The sequence below is a fragment of the Macaca thibetana genome, chromosome 4, assembly GCF_024542745.1.
Source record: "Macaca thibetana thibetana isolate TM-01 chromosome 4, ASM2454274v1, whole genome shotgun sequence".
NCBI lineage: Eukaryota > Metazoa > Chordata > Mammalia > Primates > Cercopithecidae > Macaca > Macaca thibetana.
The window spans coordinates 109,041,509-109,061,181 of NC_065581.1; the positions used below are offsets into that span (position 1 = coordinate 109,041,509).

Sequence of the window (19,673 nt, forward strand, 5' to 3'; positions counted from 1 at the left end):
TCGAATTTGCATTGCTTAAATATAAGCACAACTAGAAATCAATGGTTTCACACTATAAATGGCCGGGTGCGGTGGCTCACGCCTGTAATCCCAGCACTTTGAGAGGCCAAGGCGGGCGAATCACCTGGGGTCAGGAGCTTGAGACCAACCCAGCCAACATGGTGAAACCCCGTCTCTACTAAAAGTACAAAATTTAGCTGGGCGTGGTGCCGGGTGCCTGTAGTCTCAGCTACTCAGGAGGCTGAGGCAGGAGAACCTTGAACCCAGGAGGTGGAGGTTGCAGTGAGCCGAGATCGTGCCGCTGCACTTCAGCCTGGGCGACAAGAGCAAGACTCTGTTTCAACAACAAAAAATACTGTATATATATGAACAAACTTAATTTTGTCAATATCCTCCTCTGGGGAAGAGAGGAGGGGAGAACAGAGAAGGAGAAAGGAAGGGAAAAGGGTGGAAAGAAGGAAGGGGGAGAAAACTACATGGGATGAGGAGGGAAGGGAAAGTGAGGGAGATGAGATGTTTATCCTCAATACAGCAGTAACTAGAGCAGGGAATAAATATGTGGCCTGAAAGAAGGATGCCTTGTTCTTTTCAATATGCAGCCACACAAGTTATTAGTCAAACAAGCCATGGAGCATAATTATGTAACCCAGCTTTAAAGTTCCAACCTTGTCAACCCTCCACCTGGAATTACTCAAAAGCATTTTATTCTCATTGAGAAACCAAGTCTCTGCCACAGCCATAAAATCCCAGAGCAAGACACCTCCCGTGGTGCCGGGCGGCTCTCACACTTCACATGCTTCTGGGCCAAACCGAAAAGTTCTGGGAAAGTCAGATTCCAGCTCAAACTATATTCACAATTCACCATTAAGGCACAGGCAAGCTGGATACACAAACCCAGATACACCAAGGTTTCAATTTTTAGCCACGTTTATGAGACTGTGTGCTTTTCTTTGAGTGATGTCATTTCTCATGTTCTAGAGCTGTAAAAGCTAGGCTCTAAGTTTCACATTTAGTTCTTAAATATAAGATACTGTATTGTTTTATTCTCATGCTCACCAACAACATCCAAATTCCTACACTGGCATAGGAAATCTGGTAGGTAATCCACAAATCAGCAAAGGGTAAAAGGAAGCCGAACAGGAATTTACAGGTAAATGTGTAGATTGTCAATAAAACTCTATAATCAACTTAAATCATTCAAAATTATCAAGAGAAAACTACCAGTTTTAGAAGCTATAAGACATCTAGCCTTTCCATATGATGCATATGCTGGTCTATCCTCTGTCCTAAGCTTCCCCGTGGTCTTCCATGGGATAGTCATACGGGATTCCATATAAACATTTGGCTACATGTATCCATCCTTTCATGCTACATAGTTTCTACTTTCTTCTATTTTTTTAATCCAAGGCTGTTATTGAGATTCACTATCTTGCATCCACATGCACATTATTTTTTAATTCAGTTATAATATACATGGGATAAAGTACACAAGTCTTAACAGTTCCACAACCTTTTTTTTGAGACAGAGTCTCGCTCTGTCTCAGACTGGAGTACAGTGACGCGATCTCAGCTCACTTAAACTTCCGCCTCCTGGGTTCAAGGTGATTCTCCTGCCTCAGCCTCCCGAGTAGCTGGGACAGCAGGCGTGTACCACCACGCCCAGCTAATTTTTGTATTTTTAGTAGAGATGGGGTTTCACCATGTTAGCCAGGATGGTCTTAATCTCTTGACCTCGTGATCTGCCCGCCTCAGCCTTCCACAGTGCTGGGATTACAGACATGAGCCACCACACCCAGCCAACTTTTTACAAATGTGTATATACTCATGTAACTATCACCCAGATAAAGCTATATTGCAGGAAATATACACATAATTGTGCATGTTCATATTTACATGGACACACATACCCACACATGCACACACATACCCACACATGCACACACATACCCACAGATGCACAACATGTACTCTCCATGCCTGGGACTGCATTAAAGCTGTGGTGTACAAACACACAGGGAAGAGTCTACCACAATATGATCAACTGCTAAAACACTGCTTTTTAGTTGATTGTGGAAAAAAATAAAGTATTTAAAGTATCATTTAAAATTTGTTGCAGAGATCTTGTTACTGCATTTCTAAGTCTTGAATCACTACCCTGTTTATTAAATCATGCTGCCTTGCCACTAAATCTGAACCAGTTATTTTCTTGAAAAAAAAATTACAAGTCATACACTAGGAGAAAATATCTGCAAATCACATATCCAATAAAGAACTTATTTCCAAAACATATGTAAAGAATAGTTGTTAAACCTCAACAATAAGAAAACCAAGAACCCAGTTTTTTAATTGGCAAAAGATCTGAACAGACGCTTCACCAAAGAAGGCATACTGTTAGCAAATAAGCACATAAAAGGGTGCTCAACATCATTAGCCATTAAGGAAACGCAAATTAAAACCACAAGGAGAGGCCAGGCATGGTGGTTCATGCCTGTAATCCCAGCACTTTGGGAGGCTGAGGCGGGTGGATCACATGAGGTCAGGAGTTCAAGGCCAGCCTGGCCAACATGGTGAAATCCCGTCTTTACTAAAAACACAAAATTAGCTGGGCATGGCGGGTGCCTGTAATCCCAGCTACTTGGGAGGCTGAGGCAGGAGAATCGCATGAACTCAGGAGGAGGAGGTTGCAATGGCCGAGATCACGCCATTGCATTCCAACCTAGGCAACAACAGCAAGACCCCGTCACAAAAAAAAAAAAAAAAAAGAAAGAAAGAAAGAAAAACCACAAGGAGATATTACTATACACTTACTAGAATAAAACAAAAATAATAAAATAAAATAAACTGGTAACTCCTGAAGCTGGTGAGGATATGGAGCAACAGATAGGAATACAAAATAATACATTCACTTTGGAAAACAGTTTAGCAGTGTCTTATAAAGTTAAAACATACAAACCTACCATACAACCTAACGATTCTACTCCTAGGTATTTACCCAAGTGGATTAAAAACAGATTATACTTGTATGAAAACCTGCACACAATTGTTTATAGCAGCTTTATTCATAGTTGCCAAGAATTGGAAGCAACCGAAATGATCTTCAGCAATCAAACGGTTAACAAAGAGTGACTGCATACCTACATGGAACACTATTCAGCAATAAAAGAGAACAATCTACTGATTCACCCAATAACCAGATAAATCTTCATTCCCTTTTCCTAAGTGTGGGGGGGTGGGGGGGAAGCCAGACCAAAAAGGCTACATACTTTATAACTCCATTTAAGAGACATTCCAGAAAAGACAAAATTCTAGGGACAAAAGTCAGTGCTTGTGGGGGGTGAGGGAACCATACAAGGGAATTTTTTGAAGGATGGAACTGTTCAGTACAGCACTGTGGCGGTGGCTATACAACTCCATGCATTTGTGAAAAACCCATAAAACTGTACACTACAAAAAGTGAACTAAACTGTCATGCAATTTTTTAAAAAAAATCAATCATAGACTCTCTGGGATGTCAGGGACCCTCAGGATGGAATGCAGACTGTCAGCAAGGCAAGTAACTTCACTGGATATGACCCAGCTTCACTACAGTGGGAGGGGGAAAAGGAGCTGATCCAAATAACTCTGGAACCCGCTATTCAGACTGGACACTGTAAGCTAAAAATGAAAAAACAAAAACTACACAAACACTGCCCTGTAGATGGTAAATGTATTGCATCAGAGGTACAAGCTGGAAATTCCAAAACTGCTTCACATGTATAGTAGGGATGAACACATTTATAATAAATCGTAGACAACACGACTCAAGATTTTCACTGTCAGAAGAAGAAGTTATAAATACGAAAAGCGGGAAGGCTAAACTAACTCTGGTCCTGGATTCAAGTTGGAGACATAAGTAGAAGCTCATGTTGGTTTTAATATATATATAGCTAAACAGATACAAAAAATACAGATACATGTGTGGATTTAGAGATAGCAGTATGAACTCATTTATATATATATATATATATATATATATATACACACACACACAGAGAGATACAGAAATATAAAGTCTAGTCAGACATATCATTATGAATATGTTGATTTTGATTGAGAGATACAGACACACAGATATAAATGTGTGTACACATGGATTAGTATGCATATAAATACTTCCTAGCTCTATTCATTGAGAGGGCCTAGAAGAAGCAGTAACACTCCAATAGCAATGGGCACACCTAGCACCCAGAACTTAGTTTCTAAATATCATTCTCCAATGAAAGGAACCAGGGCTTCTTGGAGAAATAGCTGACTCTGGATCTGGAATAGAGAAAACTGAAGATAAACCAGGTACTTGTAGTACCAGGACACTAAAAGAACACAAGAGCTAGCCCAAAAGGGCTTTCGTGGGATTTGGGGGTTTTTTTTGGTTTGATTTTTGAGACAGATTTTGGTTTGGTTTTGCTCTTGTTGCCCAGGCTGGAGTGCAATGGCACGATCTCAGCTCACCACAACCTCTGCTTCCCGGGTTCAGGCAATTCTCCTGCCTCAGCCTCCTGAGTAGCTGGAATTACAGGCATGCACCACCACGCTGGCTAATTTTGTATTTTTAGCAGAGATGGGGTTTCTCCACGTTGGTCAGGCTGGTCTCGAACTCCCAACCTCAGGTGATTTGCCCACCTCGGCCTCCCAAAGTGCTGCGATTATAGGCGTAAGCACCACACCCAGCCTATTAAATGTATTAATAGAAGGAATGGCAGAAAGAGAAAGTCCTCGTTAAAAGAACACAGCCATACTTGCTGCAGCCTACTGAATAATAAAGGTAGTAGGCAGCGGGTAAAACTAAGGAGAAACAAGATATTTACAATGCAGTATATCTGCTTATCTCCCAAAATCTGCTAGACACTATGTTAGTTTTCAGATATGACCACAAATTATTTCATACTGCTCCCTCCAGAATCTGGAGTTAAATACTCTCCACTTGAGTGTAAACTGGACTTGGCAACTTGCTTCTAATGAATAGAGAAAGCAAAAAATAGTGACTTGACTATGGCTGACACCAAGCAGGCTGACACCTCACTAACCAACTGATCAAGGTTAATGTCACCAGTAGTAAGTCGTGTTAATACCATGTGTCCCTACCATGTGCAAGGAGAGGGACTTATCAAACCTTTATGATATTCTGTCCAAAATCCATAACCTTAATTTAATCTGATAAAACATCAAACACAAATAGAGGCTGGGTATGGTGGCTCTCATCTGTAATCCCAACACTTTGGGAGGCCGAGGTGGGTGGATCACCTGAGGTTAGGAGTTCAAGACCAGCCTGGCCAACATGGTGAAATCTCATCTCTGCTAAAAATAAAAAATCTGCTGTGTGTGGTGGCACCTGTAATCCCAGCAACTTGGGAGGCTGAGGCAGGAGAATCGCTTGAACCTGGGAGGCGGGGGTACCAGTGAGCTGAGATCATGCCACTGCACTCCAGCCTGGGTGACAGAGTAAGACTCTGTCTCAAACACACACACACACACACACACACACACACACACACAAAGGAACATTCCACTAAATTCCCAATCATTACTTATCAAAAGTGTCAAGGTCATGAAAGACAAAGAAGAAACAAGGAATGGTCACGGGAGGATACTAAGGAAATACAACTAACTGCAATATAGAATCATAGACTGAATCTTAGAACAGAAAACCTACATTAGTGGAAAAACTGGGGTAAGTCCAAATAGTGTACGGTTTTGTTAATATTATTGTATCAATGTTAATTTCCTAGTGTTGATGCCTGAAACATCTTCTCCCTTTCCATGTTGCATAGTTAATTCCTAATAATCTTTCAAATTACAGGGTAGATGCCTTCTCCTCTGTGAAGCCGTCCATGATCACCCTCTCCTCTCCAGTTGATGTTAGATACCATTTCTCTGTGCTTCTATCATAGCACTCATCACTCAGTATCATATTGTATATTTCTGACTATCACCCTACAGAGGCTTCTTGAACAAAATGTATCTCATCCTAACATAATTATCAATTGAGAGCCCTGAGAAAGACAGTAGAGTGGGTCATGATCATCATGAGCTTTGGAGACTCACAGATGTGAGTTCAAACCCCAGCTCCACGGCTTAGTGATCGCAGGTAAATTACTTAAATCTTTCAGAGCTTCAGTTTTGCTCACAGGCGAAACAGACTTAAGGTAAAGAGTTGTTTGAGGATTTAATGAAATACTGTTACATAAAGTAATTAGCTCAGTGCTTACATATAGTATGTTTCATTTTTATTAACGTCAAGGACTCTTTTATTTCAGTGCTTTGCATAGCAACTGGCAAGTGACGGGGACTCAAGAAATGTTTGCCAAATCAATTAATTATTAAGATGAACACTGACAAACATTTATCCAATATTTACTTCCCTTTACCCTCAAGAGTTTTACAGGCTAGAAATGCTTCTCTGGATGCATGTTAAAATCACCTTGGGAACTAACCGTATACTAATGCCCAACCCCATTCTCTGAAATTCTGATTTAATTGGCCTGAGATGGAGCAACTTGACACTCACACATCTAATTACAAGAATAGGAAACACACATTAAAATACATGTAATCAGAAATACCAACATCCCATTAGCAATGATTACACCTTACACCCAGATCTTGGTTTCTAATAGCATTCTAACACCAAGGAACCAGGGCTCCTTGGAGAAATGCCTTATTTTGGCACTGGGGCAGGAAAAACCACAATGATAGGGGTATGTCAAAGAAATTCAAGAGCCACCTGAAAGAGCTCCAATGGTCAAAACAGGAATAACTGGAGCAAAAGTAGTATTAGATTATAACCTAAAGTATAAAATAAATAGCCATGAATCCATCTTGATATAAAGGATTGAGCAGATAAGTAAATGGAGAACAGACACTCTCCATGTAGGATTATAGATAACATATGTGGACTATGCAGAGTGACTTTCTTCCAAAGAGTACATTATGGGGCCAGGTGCGGTGGTTCATACCTGTAATCCCAGCATTTTGGGAGTCAGAGGCGGGTGGATCACTTGAGGCCAGGGGTTCCAGACCAACCTGGCGAACAAGGTGAAACCCCATCTCTACTAAAAATACAAAAGTTAGCCAGGCATGCTGGCATGCACCTGTAATCCCAGCTACTCAGGAGGCTGAGGCAGAAGAATCGCTTGAACCTGGGAAGCAGAGGTTGCAATGAACAAGATCACGCCACTGCACTCCAGCCTGGGCAACAAAGCGAGACTCTGTCTCAAAAAAAAGAAAAAAAACAAAAAGTACATTATGGAAAGAAAAAGAGTAACTTTACAGTAGAAAACATGCGACAAATACTACCTTAAATCAAATGATCAAGATTAACATCAACAGTGACAAATCATATTAATAGTATGCACCTCTGATATCACATGAAAACAATGGCACTTTACCACTGTGGTCTTCTCAAAAACATATTAGCCCAGTTTAATCAGAAAATTGAGGTGGCCAGCTGCAGTGGCTCATGCCTGTAATCCCAAAACTTTGGGAGGCTGAGGCAGGCAAATCGCTTAAGTTAGGGAGTTCAAAACCAGCCTGGGCAACATGGTGAAACCCAGTTCTAATTTAAAAAATAATAATAATAAAAATTAGCTGGGTGTGGTGGCATGCACCTATAGTCCCAGCTACTCGGGATGCTGAGTTAGAAGGGTCGCTTGAACCTGGGAAGCAGAGGATGCAGTGAGCCAAGACTGTGCCACTGCACTCCAGTCTGGATGACAAAGCAAGACCCTATCTCAAAAAAAAAAAAAAAAAAAAAAAAAGAAAAAGAAAAGAAAATTGAGGAACATTCTACTAGCAAACCATCTAATACTCCTCAAAAACTGTCAAAGTCATCAAAAATAAGGAAAAGTCTGAGCAACTATAACAGCTAAGTGGAGGCAAAGGAGATATGATGATTATATGTAATATGATATGCTGGATGGGCTCCTGGAACAGAAAAAGGACATTAGGGACAAACAGAGGAAATGAGAATCAAATATGGCCTTTAGCTAATAATAAAGTATCAATATCGATTCATTTATTATAATGAATATACTATAATAATATAAGATGTTAATAATAGGGGAAGCTGGATATGGATTATACAGAAACTCTTTATACTATTTTTTGCAAGAACTCTGTAAATCTAAAATAGTTCTACAATAAAAAGTTTATTAAAAGAATAAGTTGGTCAAGAGATAAATGGATGGTGTCATTATACTGTCATTGGTCAGAGTGTAAAAAAACGGCAGAAGAGCAAGACTTGGAAACAGGAAACAAGCAGGTGTGAGCCAAAAAAATCTCTGAATTCCCAGGACCCAAAAGAAAAACAAAAAAGGCCGGGCGTGGTAGCTCAGGCCTGTAATCCCAGCATTTTGGGAGGCCGAGGCAGGCGGATCACTTGAGATCAGGAGTTCATGACCAGCCCGGCCAACATGGTGAAACCCAATCTCTACTAAAAATACAAAAATCAGCCGGGCGTGGTGGCAGTTGCCTATAGTCCCAGCTACTTGGGAGGCTGAGGCAGGAGAATCGCTTGAACCCGGGAGGCAGAGGTTGCAGTGAGCCGAGATCGCACCATTGCCCTCCAGACTGGATGACAGAGCGAGACTCTGTCTCAAAAAACAAACAAACAAAAAAAGACAGAAAAACAATAAGGAGTTCCATTAGAATCAATTAGACAGCATCATAGAGCATACAGAAAAAAAGTAAAAGGTAGTTTTAATAAACTATTTGTAAAGTAGAAACACTCTGGAAGAACATGGTTAATTCTGAATAGATTTTTCTGGCCATAGAGGCTCAACTCTTTTTTTGTTGCTGTTTCGTTTTTTGAGTCAGGGTTTCTCTCTCTGTCACCCAGACTGGAGTGCAGTGGCGTGATCACATCTCAATATAGTCTCAAACTCCTGGGCTCAAGGGATCCTCCCACTTCACACTCCCAAGTAGCTAGGATACAGGCATGCACCAGTATGCCTGAAAATGTGTTTTATTTTTAGGAGAGACCAAGCTTTTGCTGTGTTGCCCAGGCTGGTCTCAAACTCCTGACCTCCAGCGATCCTCCCACCTTGGTCTCCCAAAGCATTGGGATTACAGACGTGAGCCACCACACCTGGCCTGATGCTCAACTTATTATTAAACACTTCTTTCTCTCTAATACCTTCATTCATTAACATTCGCCAGTTTTTGTCTCCTTATAGAAAAGATCTTTACAGTTTAATTATGTGCATTAACGGAACACAGGCACAAAAATCTCACGTGCGAAACCAAAAGCCATTTCCTATTTCCAAAGATAAACCCCCAAACTTATACCAAGAAGCCAATATTTTAATTATTTTGTTTTAGTTACTGAAGACACAACATGATAATAAAATATATTTATTCAATCTTCTATAACCTCGCTTTCTAAAATGGATTCCTCATGGACTTCACAAGTAATCAGCATGTCCTTATTAGTTTTCTTTGGAAAACTTTTGTACAGCAACACGATAATATTTGTGACATGTGAGAGGACGCTGGAATCTTTTAAACTGCTGTTATAGTATGGTATTTTGATTTCAGCAAGTGTCACGAAAGGAATAACACAAAAGCTTAGAAAATATACATGGCCCAGAAAGACACACACGCTTCTTGTTTTAATGAATTACGTTCTGCAATGAACAGTGATCCAGACAAATCTCTTGTAACACAAAACACACCCAAACAATGACTCCCCAAGTGAAGGAAATGGCTGCAGATCACAATTCCACAGCCAAAAATCATGTCCCAGGGCTTCCTGCAGCCACAGCATGTTCCCATCCATCACACACACAAACTAGGAAAAATAACATTCCAGATCATTTCCTCAATATGTGTGTCGACCATAGAAATTAACCCAGTGTCCATAATTCAATCATAGACCTTAAGCTGTGCATCCCTGCCTTCTCTTTCACCAATATCATAAAAACTCAAACAAATATTCTGTCCTCTCCTGGAACATTCCAAAATGACCCTTTACAACAAACTGCCACAACCTTAAGTACTTTATTGACCAATATCATAGCAGATCCTTGATGTCATGACTCTATTATTGTAGTTTTCAAAACTCTGTACTTCTGGGAGGCTGAGGCAGGAGAATCACTTGAACCCAGGGGGCGGAGCTTGCCGTGAGCCAAGATCGCACCACTGCACTCCAGCCTGGCGACAGAGCGAGACTCCGTCTCAAAGAAAAAAACAAAAAACAAAAAAAACACTCTGTACCTCTACAGAATAGAAATCCCTTTCATACCTGCAAATACTCATGGCATGCCTCTACCAAATAATTTCCCAATTCCCTTTCTTCTTTCTCACACACTAATTTCCTTCTTCCCCCTCACCTAACTTCTATATCTGAGATTGTCGCTGAGTATTACTTGGTGCCAAGAGACAGTAATTGCTTTAAAAGGCAGCTTTCATCAAAGAGGCTTCATTGGATGCCATCATCCTAGTGAATTCCCCACCAACCAGAGCATGGCTGTCACCTGTAAGGTGAGAAGGAATAGAGGACAGACGACATCAGTGCACAGAGTATGAGTGCCTCTGAGCGGGGATGCACATAACCAGGCTCACAGAGCCCAACAGTGGTTTCTGTTTTGTTTTGTTTGTGAGATGCAGTCTCGCTCTGTCACCCAAGGCTATAGTGCAGTGGTACCATCTCAGCTCACTGCCACTTCCGCCTCCGAGGTTCAAACGAGTCTCCAGCCTCAGCCTCCCAAGCAGCTGGGACTACAGGTGCCTGCCACCATGCCTGGCTAGATTTTGTATTTTTAGTAGAGACGAGGATTCACCATGTTGGCCAGGCTGGTCTCAAACTCCTGATCTCAGGTGATCCGCCCACCTCAGCCTCCCAAAGTGCTGGGATTACAGGCAAGAGTCACTACACCTGACCCCAACAGTGTTTTACTACTGACTATAAAAAGTGTAACCCTCCAGCAGGCGAGGTTATTTGCACCAGTGTGAGTTGCACAACAGATAAACACGGATGACAAATCATAATCAAGAGGGTGTTTGCTAGGCCGGGTGCAATGGCTCACTCCTGTAATCCCAGTACTTTGGGAGGCTCAGGCAGGCGGATCACTTGAGGTCAGGAGTTCGAGACCAGCCTGGCCAACATGGCAAAACTCCGTCTCCACTAAAAATACAAAAATTAGCTGGGCGTGGTGGCACATGCCTGTAATCCCAGCTACTCGGGAGGCTGAGGCAGGAGAAACCTGGAAGAGGGAGGTTGAGTGAGCTGAGATTGTGCCGCTGCACTCCAGCCTGGGCGACAGGGCAAGACTGTCTAAAAAAAAAAAAAGTAGCAAGAATAGGCTGGGAGCGGTGGTTCATGCCTATAATCTCAAGTCTTTAGGAGGCCAAAGCAGGAGGATCGCATGAGATCAAGAGTTCGAGAGCAGCCTATGCAACATGACAAGACAAAAACAGAAAAGAGGTGGCAAGGTGGCAAGAATAGCTTAAAGAGCTCCCACATACCCCTTATCCAGAAATCCAATTCCTCCAAATGCCACCATCTTACCTATCTGTTCCTTTCCTCCTTTGCTCTCTCTGCAAATATATACTTTACTATAATGCCTTGATAAATACTTGTATTCTTATCATCCAAACTTTCTAAATATTAATATTTCCTTAATGTTTCAGTACTTTGGATGCTCAAAGTTGTAATAATCCATTTTTATCCTATTATATCATAAAAAGTTCAAAATATTGGAATGAACCTGCAATACTAGGATGTACCCTGCACGTTGCTTTCAGAAACAAATTTGATTCATTCACACACATTCATTCAACAAATACTCATTAATAACGCAATTCTCCTAGATTCTAAATTAATAGCAGTCAGCAAAACAAACATGGTCCTAGCATTTATGGAACTTATGGAATATTTTCCTAAGATTTACCTCTACCATAAAACGTACAGCTAATCACATCGCAGAGAAGAGAGATTTTCCTATGTTGCATATCAGGCTATCAATTTCTTTCTTTCTTTTTTTTTTTTTGAGATGGAGTTTTGCTCTTGTCTCTCAGGCTAGAGTGCACTGGTGCTGGCGCAATCTTGGCTCACTGTAACCTCCACCTGCTGGGTTCAAGTGATTCTCCTGCCTCAGCCTCCCGAATTGCTGGGATTACAGGCATGCACCACCACGCCCGACTAATTTTTATACTTTTAGTAGAGACAGGGTTTCATCATGTTGGCCAGGTTGGTCTCGAGCTCCTGACCACAAATGATCAGCCCACCTTGGCCTCCCAAAGTGCTAGGATTACAGGCGTGAGCCACTGTGACAGCCCAGGTTATCAATTTCTTAATCCTTTGGTTATTCAGAGTTTATTAAGCATAATCAGGAGACAATCAGGATATCAAAGAGTTCTGCCTATAACTATCAAGTAACTTGTATATAATTTCAAATTATATGTTAATATGAAATATTATTTTGCCACCTAAAATACATCATTGATACTATGCTAACAGTACAAGTAAAAGTACAATCACAATAGATAACTCCTTGGTGGTTTTATTAGATTCTGCACTTTTGTTGTGCATCTTGATGAAGTATGTATAGCAGCACTAAATAGTTAACACATTCTTCTCCCATTGCCCTTCTCTTCTCTTCCCGCCTACCTCTTCATCCTTCCCACAGAGACCACAGGTAACAAGTGCTAAAGGAGATGATCTTTCCACAATGGTAACTGCTAGGTGAGTTTCGGGGGCTACCTCTAAATAGAACAGACTTGGGGAAACTGCTACCTCATTTTAAACGTTTGTTAAGGTCTTTAAAAGAGGGGAGATTTCAGAAATCATTTGTTAGAAAAGAGCCACAGCCGGCCAGGCGTGGTGGCTCACGCCTGTAATCCCAACACTTTGGGAGGCCTAGACGAGCAGATCGCCTGAAGTCAGGAGTTTGAGACCATCCTGGCCAACATGGTGAAACCTCGTCTCTACTAAAAATAAAAAAATTAGCCTGGCGTGGTGGCGGATGCCTGTAATCCCAGCTACTTCGGAGGGTGGGGCAGGAGAATCGCTTGAACCCAGGAGGCGGAAGTTGCAGCGAGCCGAGGTTGTGCCATTGCACTTCAGCCTGGGTGACAAGAGCGAAACTCTGTCTCAAAAAAAATAAGAGCCACAGCCAAACAAGTGGGCATTTTGGGCCAAAAATATCTTGCAAGTAGACTTACAGGAAACACGATGGCTAAGAAGAAAGAATGAAGGTTTTGGAACCAGGTGGATTTGGGTCTCCGTCCTGGCCTACTCATTATTAACCGTGCATTTTTACCCTTGGGCAAGTTACTCAGATTCTTTCCTTCTCTAAGGAAAATAAATGTGGAGAATAAAACCTACCTTGAAATGTTGAAAAGATTCAAAGTAACAAATGTATTGGGCCTGCTACTGCACCCAACACGTGTGATGCACTCAAATGGGCACCCACGGATGGGAGTAAGCGGGCTCTGCTCCCAGGGCGCAAGCCCCGCACAAAGCTCTCCCTTTCCGTTATGCACTGTGCCTTCTGGACTTGGCCTCTGAGACCCACCCTCTCTATTCTTCTTATTCTCCACTGGAGACTAAGTGCTTCCATTTCCATGTTTGCTTTCCACCTACTCTCTTAGACTTGCCATGTCAAACCTTCCCCTACTTCCCAGCTTGTCCTCAATCAGAACCAAAAAACCAGCTTCTCTTTGCTCCAGGCCCACTAGGTACAGGTCAGGGCCACCTTCTTTCCACTCCCTTTGCTCTGCGTCAAACACTTTAATTATTTAATTCAGGATGCAGAAAAAGAAATGAAGAGAACCGAAGTTGATAAAATTCTGTTACATCTTGAGAACAACTACGGTGATAAAATAGACCAATGAATAAAACAATGCCCAAGAGAGATGGGGGACTCTAAGGAATAGGTCCAGGCAGCAAGACTGACTAAAATGGGGCATCTGGGTAAGGAATAAAATAGATGCCTACCCTAATTCAAATAAGAACCAAGTTGTACATTTAGAAAAAGACACCACTGTAAAAGCAGAAAGGCTCACCCACAGACACTCACTCACTGAAGACCTAAATCACGGACTGCGTGGAACAGTGTTTGAGGATCTCTGGCCAATGGGGCTGACCACGAAGCTTCTTAGGTCACTGCAAGGAAATGAGAGGCTAGGAAAGCACACAGCCTCTCAGGCTCTTGCTTGGCTGCAGGTGTGCCCCTTCCAGTAAGCAGATGGAGCTCAGGCTCCTGATACCGTGTTTCTTTCTTTTCAAAAGGATTATCTCAGTCCATATCCAGACCATGACTAATTTTTTGAGATGGTGACATGATCCATAAATGAAAGAAGTCAGCAGAAGGATGTGGTTTGACACCTATAGCTTAGAATACACAAGACCTTCCCTCAAAAAGTTAGGCCAGTACCAGCTACAAAGTCAGTGTTTTGATTTTAAATATCTTGAGGCCAGGTGTGGTGGCTCACACCTGTAATCCCAGCACTTTGGGAGGCTGAGGCAGGTGGATCACTTGAGGTCACGAGACCAGCCTGGCCAACGTGGTGAAACCCTGTCTCTACTAAAAACACAAAAATTAGTCAGGCATGGTGGTACACACCTGTAATCCCAGCTACTCAGGAGGCTGAGGCACGAGAATCACTTGAACCTACGAGGCAGAGGCTACAGTAAGATGAGATCGTGTCACTGCACTCCAGTGTGGGTGACAGAGTGAGACTCTGTCTCAAAAATAAATACAACAAAATAAATAAATATCTTGAAACCTCAAATATTAAAATCAGCAAAGGTCATCTTCCCAATATTGTCTAAATTCTAATGTCAAAATCAATTACTGAAAAAACAAAAATAAATATTGAGATAAATTATTACCAGGAGGATCCATTTTATGTGATGAGAAAAAAATGAAATTTCTTACCTTCTGAGAATTTTAGTTTCAGCCTCACCTATTCTGAACCTAAAGCAATAATATTTGTACTCTTAACTTTCAGAGAGAGGGTGAGCTGGAAAAGTCTGTTGCTAAGACTAGCAACAACTACTCACCTTTTATCCAACTCAGACTTTCATCATGGTGCTATTTCTCTTATCGTGACATGTATTTCAGATACATTTTTGCCTATAACTACCACATTCTTTTTCTGGAAAAAAAAAGGGGGGGATTTTTGTAATTTAAAAGGAAAGTTTTAAATGAAAGTATCTTGCTTGCCCTGAAGTCAACTACCCTATTTTCCTTTCTAACTAACCATTTACACCAAGTTTTTCTTAATGAAGGACTGCTATTATTTCAAATTAGAACCGTTTTAACAATTATGAAACAGGGGGTGAGAACAGGCTGGTAAAATATATCCTCAGAATAAGGTTAGCCGCTGTTAATGCAACAGGCATGCCAAGACTTAGCTGCAAGTAAAGTCAGACAAACTTTCCAGAACCAGCCAAGTCACACAGTGACTACAGCACTAACGACCCATTGCTAATGAGCAAGCTTGGCAACTCAGTGGGTAAAAATTAAGAAAACAGAGACTAAACAGAGCCAATTTCCATTATCTAATTTTATTTTAAGACTGCAATAAAGTCCAGGTATGAACAACCTGCAGAACCAGCTTTCTGTGAAGACGCACTCCCTCCTGGCCTCCACGGAAGACATCGACCATCGAACCCTCTCACTCAGGAAGGTGACAAGCAGCAATGACTCTCACTGTGCTCCACATCCCTGGCAAGAGTTCCTGGAGGTCACATGATAAAAGGCCCCAGCCCACTTCCGCATGTGCATTTGGCAGCCAGGTTTGAATCAAAGCACAGCCTCTGGTTTTGTGTTTAAACAGGGGCCGTGCCCCCTTTCAAAGAGTGGATTAAGGCTGGGCATGGTGGCTCACGTCTGTAATCTCAGCACTTTGGGAGTCCGAGACGGGTGGATCACTTGAGGTCAGGAGTTCGAGACCAGCCTGACCAATATGGTGAAACCCCGTCTCTACTAAAAATACAAAAATTAGCCAGCATGGTGGCATGCATCTGTAGTCCCAGCTACTCAGGAGGCTGAGACAGTAGAATTGCTTGAACCTGGGAGGCAAAGGTTGCAGTGAGCCGAGATTGCACCACTGTACTCCAGCCTGGGCAACAGAGTGAGACTCCATCTCAAAACAAAACAAAATAAAACAAAAAACAAAGAGTGGATTGAGGATTTCAAGATCTCCTTCTGTTCAGACATGCACTGAGTTTCTTTCTTTGTTGCACCATTGACCACACTATGAAAATATTATTCTGGAATATTTCAAACCAAATTCTCCCACAGTCCTCATGCTGCCTCCTGAGTCTCCTTCACGCCACCTTCCTCATCCTCGAGCCACCAGGCCTGCCACTCTGGGCCACATCCTGACTTCTTCATCCCAGGACACCCCTGACCTCCATTTTCCCTTCTCTTGCTCCGTCCTCTTCCTCTCATGGCCACACTTGTCCTTGCAGCCTTGTTTACTCATTTGCTGTTTTCTTCTCCATTTATGTTCTGCTCCAAACAATATCTTGTTACAAAGGACAGTGGCAAAATATACAATCCAAATTTTAAAATGACCCTTGGCCAGGCATGGTGGCTCACGCCTGTAATTTCGACATTTTGGGAGGCCAAGGTGGGAGGATTGCTGAAGACCAGCCTGGGCAACATAGTGAGATCTCATCTCTACAAAATAAAAATAATTTTTTAAAATTAAAAAAAAATAGGGCAGGAACATTGGCTCACACCTGTAGTCCCACCACTTTGGGAGTCTGAGTCGGGCAGATCACTTGAGGTCAGGCGTTCGAAACCCCAGCCTGGCCAATACATATAAACCCTGTCTCTACAAAAAAATATAAGTATTAGGTGGCTGTGGTGGCGCACGCCTGTCATCCCAGCTACTTGGGAGGCTGAGGCAGGAGAATCACTCGAACCCGGGAGGTAGAGGTTGCAGTGAGTGAAGATCGCACCACTGCACTCCAGCCTGGGTGACAGCAAGACTCTGTCTCCAAAAAACAAATAAATAAATAAAATAAAATAACCTTGCTGAGGCCCACTGACATCAGTGCTTGCCATTGAGCTCTACAGGACCCAACGGTTCGCACTGGCAGAGCCTATACCCTTTTGCATTCACTGGCAAGTTCCCCGTTTGTTCCTTGTTTCCCTCCCTGAAGTGAAGGGAGAAAAAGTAGTGGAAGCACCTGGGGGTCCTCACTCAAGTCTTCTGCTCTCTCTCTTTTTGCGCGCGCTCTCTCTCTCTCTCTCTCTGCCTTAGAAGGGAAAGTACTTCCCGTCCTCTTTAAACAGGGTGTTCCAAGACATCAATGGGCTTTTCTGAAGGTTTGTGAGAAGAAAGAAGAGGTGGTGTGGCAAGAGGATTTCTCCTCCTCACTAGGTCAAGTTTAGGGCTTAAAGAACTTCAGGTGCTGGCCAAGTACAGTGGCTCACACACATAATCCCAGCCCTTTGGGACGCCAAGGCGGGCGGGTCACTTGAGGTCAGGAGTTCGAGACCAGCCTGGCCAACACGGTAAAACCCCGTCTCTACTAAAAATATAAAAATTAGCCGGGTGTGGTGGCGCGTGCCTGTAATCCCAGCTACTTGGGAGGTTGAGGCAGGAGAAGTGCTTGAGTTGGGGAGGTGGAGGTTGCAGTGAGCTAAGATTGCGCCACTGCACTACATACAGCCTGGGCGACAGAGTGAGACTCCATCTCAAAAAAGTAAAATTTAAAAAAAAAAGGAACTCCAGGTGCTGGACAATCAGGGGCTGCCGCCTTCTGGATGAGTCTGGGACAAGGAGATGCTGAGGGGAACAAACACTGCATAGAGGGGATTTAAAAAGCCCACGTGAAGATGTTTTCTGTCCTGACCCCAGACCAAACCTGAAACTTGGGAATCCTCCTCAACTCTTTCCCATTCGCTTACTTACCCCAAACATACATCTTCACAAATCTGAATAAAAGGCATCTCCACAGATGTATCTGCAAACGTCTCCAATTCCTACCTGCATCTCTCATCTCACACCGGGATTCCAACAAGAATAAACAACAGCAGCAAATCAAAACGCAAGAGGCAGTGGCAAGTCCGGGAGGGGCAGCTGCCACACGGACAGGTGGCCTCTCCTACAGGTAGTAACGTCTCTCTATCCGCCCGACAGAGGCACAGAAGGATCAGGAGAGAGTTCCCAGAGAAGCACAGAAGCTCCTGGAAGCCAAACCCCAGAACAGTATGTGAGCAGGCTCCTTGTGCTCCAATTCTCCCCGTCTGTTAAGATAGAGCAAAGGGCCGGGCGCGGTAGCTCACGCCTGTAATCCCAGCATTTTGTGAGGCTGAGGTGGATGGATCACCTGAGGTCAGGAGTTCCAGAACAGCCTGGCCAACATGGTGAAACCCGTCTCTACTAAAAATGCAAAAATCAGCCAGGCGTGGTGGCACATGCCTGTAGTCCCAGCTACTCAGGAGGCTGAGACAGGAGAATCGCTTGAACCTAGGAGGCACAGGCTGCAGTGAGCCGAGATCACGCCACTGCACTCCATCTGAGTGGTAGAGTGAGACTCCATCTCAAAAACAAACAAACAAACAAACAAACAAACAAACGAAAGACAGCAAAGAGTGCCCTTCCTCCCAGGCTAGCCATAAAATTACAAGGAAGACAATTACCTTAAAGAAAGAAAATAAAACAAACAGCAATGTTGGAAACAGGAAGAAAAGCCAGCAGTGAACCAGAAAGTTTGATGAAATCCTAGAAAAGAGGGGGCAGATAAAATCATACCAACAGCAAAGACAAGACAGGGAAAACCACAGCCCTAACCTCAAGAGGTGAGAGACCTCCTTCTACGGGAGTGTTGGTGTCAAACTCTGAGTCAAAGGCAAGGGCGTGGGAGCAGGCAGTGGGGCAGTCACAGGGTGATGAATGGTAACTACAAGCAGGAGGGCTGAGCCCTGCAATGCCCTTCCCTGCTAGCTCCTGCCTGCCCCTCCTCTACCTCCTTAAAACAGAACCCTTAAAGCTGGGCGCCACAGCAGTGGGTTGTACCCACTGGTTATGGCTAAAACCGAAAAAAAAAAAAAAAAGGGTACTATGCCCAAGAAAAACATGTAAGTGAGAAAGCTGGAGAAGAGTTAAGGGTAGTTCTGAACCTCCACAGAAAGGGCGGCTCCCCACAGGGGTAAAAGCACTGTGGCACCACCCGCTGTCTTCAACCATCGCAGAGGCAAGAAGGGTCTGCCTGCTACTCACACAGCCCTATTTTGGAAACTCTACAACTACCGAGAAAATCAAAGGGAACCCTCCCAGTTTATCTATGGAGTTCTTAATTCATTAAAACAGACCAACCACCTAAATTCACAACTTATTTGAGGAAAACCCAGAATATGAAAAAAAAAAAATGGCCATAATGCACAAATAGAACAAAGGAAACCATTTATGGGACAAAAGACAACTTAAAAAAGAAAGAAAGAAAAAGAAAAAAAAAAAAAAAAAAAGCGCTTTCAATAAGAGAAAAAGAAAAAAAGAAATTTAAAATGATTGCTGAAAAGAAACACCAATGAATAGGAGAAATAAAATGCACCATGCTAAATACCAAAGCTGTGATCTGAAAGATAACACTGAAAAAACAGAGAGCAAAGCACAAAGTTAATAGAGAGGGATAATATATTCGGAGGTACAAGATGAGTTTCTTTTTTTTTTTT

General features: G+C 42.7%; 1 protein-coding gene across 3 annotated transcripts in view; it reads right to left on the bottom strand.

Moving 5' to 3' along the window:
* The window catches only part of TIAM2 (TIAM Rac1 associated GEF 2), a 273,384-nt gene that overhangs the window by 197,620 nt on the left and 56,091 nt on the right, over positions 1-19,673 (bottom strand). The gene's annotated exons all lie outside the window — the stretch shown is intronic.